The 10042-nt window shown below is 48.7% G+C and overlaps 1 long non-coding RNA gene across 1 annotated transcript; it reads right to left on the reverse strand.

Moving 5' to 3' along the window:
• Positions 1 to 280: 280 nt before the first annotated feature.
• Positions 281 to 8793, reverse strand: LOC128845871 (uncharacterized). The gene is made up of 2 exons (XR_008446748.1): positions 7428 to 8793; positions 281 to 5930 (listed from the first exon to the last, which is right to left on the reverse strand). It is a non-coding gene; the product is annotated as an uncharacterized LOC128845871 (long non-coding RNA).
• Positions 8794 to 10042: the final 1249 nt, after the last annotated feature.

The raw sequence follows: 10042 nt of genomic DNA on the forward strand, positions 1-10042 counted from the left end.
TAGACCGTGAGCTCTTGGAGGCAAGGTCAGTCTTTTTGTGATATGTTTACAGTCAGGCTGTGGGCTTTGATTTGGATTTATAGGCAATTCACTCATGCAAACAGCAAATAATAACAATAATAATTAAAGACATCAGCTGGACCCTGGCATGTGGTAAACCCTGCACAGCTCCAAAAACTGAGAACTGTTAGCACCAGGGGGCTACTACCCCTGAAATGGATCTTTAATGGCTCCCAATGGAGCAGATTACTGTCATACCAGTGAAAAAAGTCCACAGTAATTATCTTACAAACACAGCAGTTTATATGAGAAGGAATTATACAAGCGGTAAAGGGTTACATTAAGCACAACTCCTATGTTAGACATTTAAGAACTATACATTAAGAGCTATACATTCCTCTTAGCGAGCCGCTCTTTCACATACACCAACAGGCTCTGCTTGGCAAACAGAGAAGGTGGTTACCAATTCTATGGACGATTTCTTCTCTCCAGGTCTGGTCTCCTCAGCCCTCTGGTCCAGGCCTTGGCTGCCTGGAAACCTCTCTGGTCACAGTCCTACTCCAGAGTTTTGGCTACTCTGTCTAGCAGCATTGCTTCTTTAAGCGTTAATTAAGGAATTCCCCCAACAGTAATTTAATATACTTGATTTTTATACTCTTTTTCCTCAAAGGAGTCACATGTCTTAAAATCATGCCCAGTGGGCTTGTGGCTACTAATTTTTACCTAATTCATACTTTAGGAGGAGACTGCAGAGTGGTGCCAACTGAACATTATCCCACATTCACTCCCTTATCAATCATTCACTTCAGCCCCCTGTGTGATGTCCTTCAACAGGGTCGAGATGCCCTGGTCAGCCCATGCTCCACTCAGGATGTTCTACACGGGTTGTCTGACTTCAAGTGGACATATTTGCTGACTCCAAGATCAGTATTGATCATACACGCAGCATGGAGCCAGTCAGTTTCACCTCTGCCACCTGCCTGATGCTAAGAGAAGGATTCTGCTCCCAGAATCCTCTTTTGCAGTTCAGTCACGTCAAGCCATGTTCTCACCATTCATTCAGTACAGCCACACCAATTCGGCACCATCCCAACAGTCCCCCATTCAATATTCAATTACCAAAGATAATTGTAATATCACATCAATCATACCCACAATTTGTACATTAACTATTAGATCATGTGTCTCCTTTTCTGGTTTCTATAAAACTTAAAGCCTTATCTTACGATTTTTAGTAGCATAATCCAACAACTCAATTTTATAAGTTTTTTGCAAAGCTTGGTTTTTTTTATATTGCTTACACATTTGATATTCAAAACAGAAACATACAAGGAATAATGCTGCAGTTTCAGAAATTTAAAATAACATTGCCCATTTAATTTTATTTTATACTGTTACTTGACATACAACACTATACCAAGTACACATTTGAGATCAGATTTTTTCTACAGCTTTTTTAACAGTTTTATATTTTCGAGCAAGCATACCTCTTACAGATATTATTAGTCTAGTTGACCATTCTATTTGGCCTTGATTAGTTTGTATTTTCATATCCCAATCTCTATTATTCCACTCTATTTTCCTTAAATTTGGCTATGTTAATCGAGGGTGAGTCACAATGGTTTTAGTTATTTGAGGGTGCGCTTGATATTGTTCGTATTGGAAATGAGTTACATCTTCACAAGTATGTTACATTCCTTGGTCCTTAGGTCAGGTTATTTATTACTTCATTACCTTTTTCCATTTGATACCAACATATATCTTGGTTTATTTTATGCAATTCCCACCAACCCTTTTTTTTTATTGTAAATTCATGGTGTATTTACCCCCTTTTTAATTCAAATTTCAATTTCCTCCTGTGATTAAGGTGCCCTGTTTTTACTCGGCTCCTATTATTTGTTTCCATTTCACTTTGGGTATTTACCATAGTTCATTTCCTTCTGGTACTATTCCATAGTACCCTGTTTTATTTTCCAGGTGCGGACATATATTACCTGGTACACTTTTTGTTGTAAGTGAGTCCATGTGAGTTTTGACTGTTTTGCATAAATACTGTGGGTGGTGCCTTAGTTTTCCTGCATGTTACACCCATGCTTAGGTGGTAGGAACAAGGGCATGTGACTTGCTAAGACCCTTGAAGGCAGGTAAGGCTACTTCAGTTGCCTGTACGTAAGCTATAGAAGGTGCTCTTCATAACCTAAAACCTAGGAGAGGGGATGTGACCGGTGCCACTTTGCCCGGGAAGTGAGCCAAAGACCAGTAGGAGCAATGGGCATATTGGAGGTCGGGTCACTAGAAACTGGGCAGTCTGTGGTTGGGAGAGAAGCAGGGAGTCCAAGATGGACACGGCTAAAAGTTACCAATTCCCATGCCAGCAAGTCTGTTCCACATTGTGTACCTGTTAATTAATAAACCCTCCATTTTACAATCTTGGCTGAGAGTTAAAGCTGACTATGGAGTTGAAGTGCAGGGCCCTTTGGCTTCCCCAGGAGCCACGCCCAGGCGGACTCACTGCGGGGATGCTCAATGCCCCGAAGTCAGACACAGAAAGACCAAGGCCACTTAGGCTTTTTTGCCCCAGCAGCAGTGTGAGGGGAGGCATGCCTTACCAGGCTTTTTAGAGAGCAGTTTTCGAGCATTAGCCTGGTGACTCTGTGACAGACTGTTGACTATCCACTCCTTGGGGACTAAGATTACGGAAATCTTAAATTTAGATTTGTTGTGTATATAGCTACTATGATTACAATCTAGAATTAGTCATTTTATACGTTTCGGAACATTGTGACATTTTTGTGTTGATTTGGTTACATTAACCTATATTTATCCTTCCATATATTACACATTGTCCCCATATGAGGTATGGCATCTTAAAGCATATTTATGTTAGGGTACTTTTGTTCGGACACTTTAAATACAGATTTATTACCAGTCCCCAGTAAACATGTGTTCTATGTGCACCAATTACATTTTTATTGACACATTTTCATATTCTCAGTGATGTTATACAATTTTACAGCGGATCCTATATTTATGACTGGAATTTTAGTTTCATTTTAAAACCAAACCCCTTGAATTATATATTCTTGGGGTGCTTTTTCCTGATGATGGTGTGTCTGAGGGGTTTCTTTATGTGGTGTATGTGGGTCCCACAATTCCCCAGTTTTGATATTAATTGCTTGGGATAGGTTGTCCCCCAATGCATATGCACCATTTGTTACACTTGAGGTCCCTTTTGTTAGTTGGATTATATTCCCTCTTAACTACTAAAGCCTGTTTTCCTGCAGCTTCTTGGCACCCTTTTGTTAATATCTTGGATGTTAATCCATGTGCCCACACAGAAATATATGTCTTATTTGGTACATGAAATGTCCACATTCCCTGAGTGTTTTTTATGGCCTCAAAGGGAATGACAGATTCTGTTACCATAGAGTGCCAGATTTCCCCATCTTCCACAGTCTTCATTCTTATCATCCCCTTTACCGGGTTTAGCAACTTGATAGTCCTTTATTGAGTTGTGGAGAGTTCTTGTACTGGAAAATCAGTTACCTGGATAGAAATTTTTATTCCCTTTTACTTTGCTTTCTTTTAGCCTTTTTTCTCCCTTTTGTCCCAGTGAAATAAATGCTGCTAGAGTAAACATTATCAGGGAAACAACTCTAAAATGACTTCTGTACAAGACTTTTCTTTTTTAGAGGTTGGCTTCGAGTTGTTGCCCACAGTAAGGTTTACTCTGGCTAGGACTTTGAATTCCAGTATTGGGATAGATAATGGTGCAGATTTAATCAGACTTTCCAAAAGCTTTCTTTTTTTTTAACTTTCCCCTCCTCAGAGAAGTAAGCCTGGTAGTAGTAGTAGCAGTGTAGTAGTAGTCTCTCCCCCTTTCCGTCAACCTGCATTAACACCGCACCCAGCCCTGTGTCTGAGGCGTTGGTGAACACCATAAAGGGCTTGTCAAAGTCTGGGTTTACCAGCACCAGGCCCTTGACCAGAGCCTCCATCAGAGCACAGAGAGCCCTCTGGCACTGCTCTGTCCAGACCACCTTATCTGGCTTACCCTTCTTTCATAGCTCAGTGATGGGGGTGGCTATGGAGCTAAAGTGGGGTATGAACCTCTGGTAGTAGCCCGCCATCCCAATGAAAGCCTGGACCTGCTTCTTAGTCTGGGGAACAGGCCAATCTCTGATCACCTCCACCTTGGCTGGCTCTAGCTTTAGGCAGCCGCTCCCCCTTTTGTGGCCCAGATATGACACCTCTGACATCCCTACCTTGCACTTGCTGGCTTTTATAGTCAGACCTGCATCCTGGAGCCGGTCCAGTACTTGTTTAACCTAGGACACATGGTCCTCCCAGGTCTGGCTAAAAACACAGATATCATCAATATACGCCAGGGCAAAATTCTCCATCCCTTTGAGTAACTGGTTCACCAGGTGCTGAAAGGTGGCAGGTGCCCCTGTTAGGCCGAAAGGTAGGACCAGGAACTTGTATAACCCCAGAGGGATGATAAAGGCAGATTTCAGCCGGGCCTCTGGATCCAAAGGTACTTGCCAGTAGCCCTTGGTGAGATCCATAGTAGTGATATAACAAGCCCCGCCTAGCTTGTCAGGTTTAGGCATGGGGTAGGCATCAAACTTGGTGATGGCATTAAGCCTCCTGTAATCCACACAAAACTGGAGTGACCCGTCCTTCTTGGGGACCAACACCATTGGCGAGGCCCAAGGGCTGGAGGATGGCTGGATCACCCCTAAAGCCAGCATGTCCTTGACCTCTCTCTCCAGGTCCTGGGCTGTTTTCCCAGTGAACAGGAATGGGAGCATCTTACAGGAGGGTGGGCTCCTGTCTTCACCTGGTGGACAGCCAGGTTAGTGAGCCCAGGCCATTTGGAGAACAGCTGCTGGTAGGAACCCAGCACCCCTCGGATCTCTGCCTGCTGGGCAGGGGTTAGCTGGTCAGTGAGGGCAATTGATTCCAGCGATTCCGGCCCCTGTCTCAGGGAATAGATCCACCAAGAGATCATCTCCCTGCTCCTCCCACTGGCCACACACCGCCGGACCAAATTCTCCCTGTCAAAGTACAGCTTCATCATGTTGACATGGTACACCCGGTGGCTGTGAGCCCGGTTAGACAGTTCAACTACATAATTCACCTCATTCAGCTGCTTGATGACCTTAAAAGGACCAGTCTGAGGCAGCGTGTAGTTCGTTCTTTCTCACGGGAATGAGAACCATCACTTGGTCCCCGGTGGCATAGGAGCGGGCACGTGCTGAGCGGTCGTACCAGATCTGCTTCCCTTGGGCCCTGGCTAGATTCTCCCCAGCCAAGTCCATGAGCTCAGCAAGCTTTTCCCGGAAAATCAGTACGTACTCCACCCCTCCATCGGGGGAGGCCTTCCCCTCCCATTCGTCACTCATCAAGTCCAGCAGTCTCCTCACTCTCCTCCCATACAGCAACTCAAAAGGAGAGAACCTGGTTGATTCCTGGGGCACTTCCCGGTACACAAACAGCAGGTGGGGTAAATGCTTGTCCCCGTCCCGTGGGTGCTGGTTTACAAAGGTTTTCAGCATCATCTTTAGGGTCCCATGGAATCTCTCCACCAGCCCATTGGGCTGAGGGTGATATGCTGAGGCCCAGGTGTGTCGGACCCCACACTTCTCCCACAAGCACCGGAGCAGAGTTGACATGAAATTGGAGCCCTGGGTCTGTAAGGACTTCCTAGGGGAACCTCACTCTGCTGAAAATGGTCAGCAGTGCATCTGCCACAGTGTCTGCCTCGATAGAGGACAAGACCACTGCCTCAGGATAGTGAGTAGCAAAATCTACCACCACCAGAATGTATTTTTCCCTGTCCAAGTTGCCTTGCTGAGGGGTCCCACTATGTCCACAGCCACCTTCTGCAAAGGCTCCTTCGGTACTGCTGGATGGCATCAAAGACCCTGGGCAGGGGTGAAAGTAAACTTAAAGGACTTACTGGTACACCGGAGTCCTGAGCGGGGCATAGCCTCAACTGAAAGAGGCAGGGCCTCAACCCGAAGAGGTGGGGCCTTTCGAGATTTAAAGGCCCTGGGGCTCCGGCTGTGGCTGGGAGCCCCAGGGCCTTTAAATCACCCTGGAGCTACCAGCTGCAGAGGCGCCTGGGAGCCCGGGGCGAATTAAAGGGCCCAAGCGGTTTAAATCACCATGGGAGCGGTGGGAGTCCTGGGCCCTTTAAATCACTGCCGGAGAAGCCAGTCCAGTCCGGCACAGCGTACCAGCTCTTGCCGGTACGCCGGGCCGGACCATACCGGCTTACTTTCATCTCTGACCCCAGGCCAGTAAAAGTTACATAGCAGCCTCTGCCTGATGCACTGGATACCCTGGTGTCCTGAGAGAGAGACATCGTGGGCCAGGTACGGTAGCCTGCGGTAGTACTTCTGGGGGACCACTAGCTGTCTTCTGATCCCCCATGGTTCCACTTCCCCTTGGGGATTCCATTCCCAGTACAGTAATCCCTTCTCCCACAGAAATCTTTCCCGGCAGCCTTCCCCCAGGGGTTTTGCCATGCTGTGGCCAGCAAGTTCCCTCAGCTTTTCTAAGGAGGGATCCTTCCGCAGCTCGGCCTGGAATTCAGTGGCTGGGGATGGGGTAGGAACCTGCTCCCTCTCAGTGGCTGGTCTGAGGCTGCAGCCCCACCAAGACCTGTCCCCAGTGGCTCCTTTCCCACCAGGGTAGGGACCTGCACCCCCAGCAGGGCACCACCCCCGGTGTCAAGGCAGAGTGCCCTTCACTGGCTCTGGCTACAGGTGAAGACTAGGGCGCTCTGGGGGCTGCCTGGCGAATCTGCCAGGTAACCCCCCCATCAGCTCCTGGGTTGGCAACTGATGGGCATCCCCACATCTTTGGGCCCTTCCTTGGCCCCCCATTTCAGATGTACCCTTGCCACAGGTACCTTAAACAGGGGCCCACACTCGCCCATCAGGGTCAGGTAGGTGTTGGGCACCACCCAGTCTGGGGCCACCACCTTGGGCCGGGCCAGCGTCAACTCAGTGCCTGTGTCCCAGTACCCTGTGACCTGCTTCCCATCCACCTCCAGGGGAATGAGGCACTCACTCCTCTGGGACCACCCCACACCCACCCTGTAGACTGAGAACTTTGACTCTGGAGCATCAAGCCACCCCAAGGAGCTGGCCTGGGAGACTCCTCGCTCTTGGGCCATTGCTAAACTGCCAGCCCCTCCTGCCTGGGGAGCCAGCCCCTCCTCTGGCTGGGCCCCCAACCCAGACAACCCTGTGAGGGCTCTGTTTGCTAATCCTGTCCCTGACCTTTTGGCACCGGACCCACTTGTGGCCCCTCTGCCCACAGTAATTACACCTCAGGTCCCGTTGCTCCCCTGGGGCTGGTTGGTCAGCTCTGGTATTGTCTGTGCCTCTCGGGAGGGATTTATCTGAGACTACCTTCTGCACTGATGTGGGCCTGTCCCCCTGGGATTCCATTCCATAGCCCGACCTGCTGAATACAAACTCGTCAGCCAGCAGCCCCGTGCAGAGCAGGTCCTTCGGCCTCTTGTCCACCAGCGACATCCTCAGGTCAGGGGGACAGAGTTCATACAGTCGTTCCAGCCCCATCTGTTAAATCATGTCCTCCTTGGTCTGGGCCCCAGCAACATTCACCCACTTGTGGGTGTATTCCCCCATCAGTGTGACCAGTTCCAGATAGGTCATCCCTTGGGTCTTCTGCACACCCTGGAACCTTTTCCTGTACGGCTCGGGGGTCAGCTCAAACCTGCGCAGCAGGGCTTGCGTGAACAGCTCATAGTCCCCTGCTTCCACACCATCCATCTGGCTGAACATCTCTATGGCTTTGGGACCCAGTAAGGGGGTGAGATGCTGAAGCCTGTCTGCAGGGTCAACCTGGTACACATTGCAAGCCTTCTCAAAGACAGTGAGGAAGGTGTCTATATCATCCCCTTCCTTAAAAATGGAGGCAGCACTTTTATATCGGAGTTCCCTACGGGCTTAGCCACCCTGGGACCATCCCCACTCACCACGGTAGGGGTCTCTCTCCTTCTCAGCTCCGCCATTGCCAGTTCATGCTGCCTCTGTCTCTCACAGTCCTCCCGTTCCTTCTCACAGTCCTCTAGCTCTTTCAGTTTTAGTTCCATTTCCAACTCCAACCGTCTCAGCTCCACCAATGGGGAACTCGGCTGGGAAGATCCCCTGCTGGTCAGGTAGGTGAATCCTGGGGTTGCCTGGCTGCTTTCAGCCCCTCTCGCATCCCCGGTTAAGTCAGTGGCTGGGGTGACCCCTGCGGATGCCTGGCTACTCCCAGCCTCTCTTGCAGCCAGTTGGGACAGGAACCAGCTCCTTAAAGCGATCATTCTCTTCCAACCAAGCAAGCAGCTGTGCCTTGGTGAATCTTCCAAAGTGCAGCCCTCTCTCTCTGCACAGCTCCACAATTTCCTTCTTCAGGAGATGGTTATCGGCCATCTCCATGCTGTTCCCAAGTGGTCACGGACTCATAGGCCTGTGGTCTCTCAGCTCCCCACAGTCCCTGGGAGAAACCCCCTTCAGTGCAACAGCCCTTCTTGGGGGTCCACTCTCTCTCGGGGGTTAAGCCGTAGGCTCCTCCGCCTGCTGGAACCGCACCTCTCTGAGCCTTCAGCACGCCTGCTAATCCCCCTTCGTTCTACTGCTCCCCAGTCACTTACTGCAGGATGCTCTGTCCACGGGGTGCAGTTTATCCCACTTCTATCACCAGTTGTCACAGAGTCACCAGGTCAATGCTCTGGAACTACACTGTATGAAGCCAGTCAGGACTCTGGGGGAGCATGTCTCCTCTCTCTAAGCAGACTGTCTCCAGGGCAAGAAGCTTACACAGCTTCGACCTTCCTGGGTCTGACCTCGGAGCATTCGGCATCCCCTTCCACACCGTGCACTTCCCGCAGCGAGTCCGCCCACGCGGGGCTCCTGGGGAAGCCAGAGGGTGGTCCCTGCATCCCAACTCCGCAATCAGATGTGACTCTCAGCCAGCCGGTAAAACAGAAGGTTTATTAGTCAACAGGAACACAGCGTAGGACAGAACTTGTTAGCACAGAAATCAGTGACTTTCAGCCAAGTCCATCTTGGGAGTTTTGGGCCAGATACCCTGGACTCCCGCTCTTCCGGTCCCCCCATGCAGACTGCCAGCTTCCAGCCACCCGACCTCCAACACCCCCCCTGTTGCTCCTCCATCTCTTTGTCTTGCTTCCGGGGCAAAAGGTGTCATCTGGTCGCACCCCTCTCCTGGGACTCAGGTTACATAGGTGCAGACAGCTAGACAGCCTCACCTGCCCCCTGGCCTCAGCAAAAATCACACACCCAATTCCCACCACCAAAGTATTGGTGCAGTACACAGGGAAACTGGGGTACACACAGTATCAGTATAGGACAGTAAGACTCACATGCAACATAACAAGAGGAATAAAACCCCATTTTGTCACATCCAGATGATACAAAACTAAGATAGTCAAGTCCAAAACAGACTTTAAAGGGTTGCAAAGGGAGCTTACAAAACTGGGTGACTAAGCATACGAAATTCAATGCTGACAAATGCAAAGTAATGCAAGTTGGAAAAACATAATTCCAACTACACATATAAAAGAATGAGGTCTAAATTAGCTGCTACGCATCCAAAAGAAAAAAGGTTCTGTAATCATTGTGTATAAATCCCTAAAAACATTCACTTAATGTGCAACAGCCGTATCGGGGAAAAAAAGCACAGAAAAAAAAAGCAACAAAAATAATCAGGGGTTTGGAACAACTTTATATAAGAAGAGATTAACCAAGCCTGGGACTTTCCAACTTGGCAAAGAGATAACTAAATGGGGAATACAAAGAGGTGTATGAAATCCTGACTGTTGTTGAGACAGTAAATAAGAAAGTGTTATTTACTTCTCTCTTTTTGTGTCACACAAGAACTAGGGGTTACCAATAAGATTGGTAAGCAGCAGGTTTAAAAGAAACAAAAGGAAATAAACACAGGAAAATTAGCCTGTGGAACTTCCTGTCAGAAAATGTTGTAAAAGCCCAGA

The sequence above is a fragment of the Malaclemys terrapin genome, chromosome 12, assembly GCF_027887155.1.
Source record: "Malaclemys terrapin pileata isolate rMalTer1 chromosome 12, rMalTer1.hap1, whole genome shotgun sequence".
Classification (NCBI taxonomy): Eukaryota; Metazoa; Chordata; order Testudines; family Emydidae; genus Malaclemys; species Malaclemys terrapin.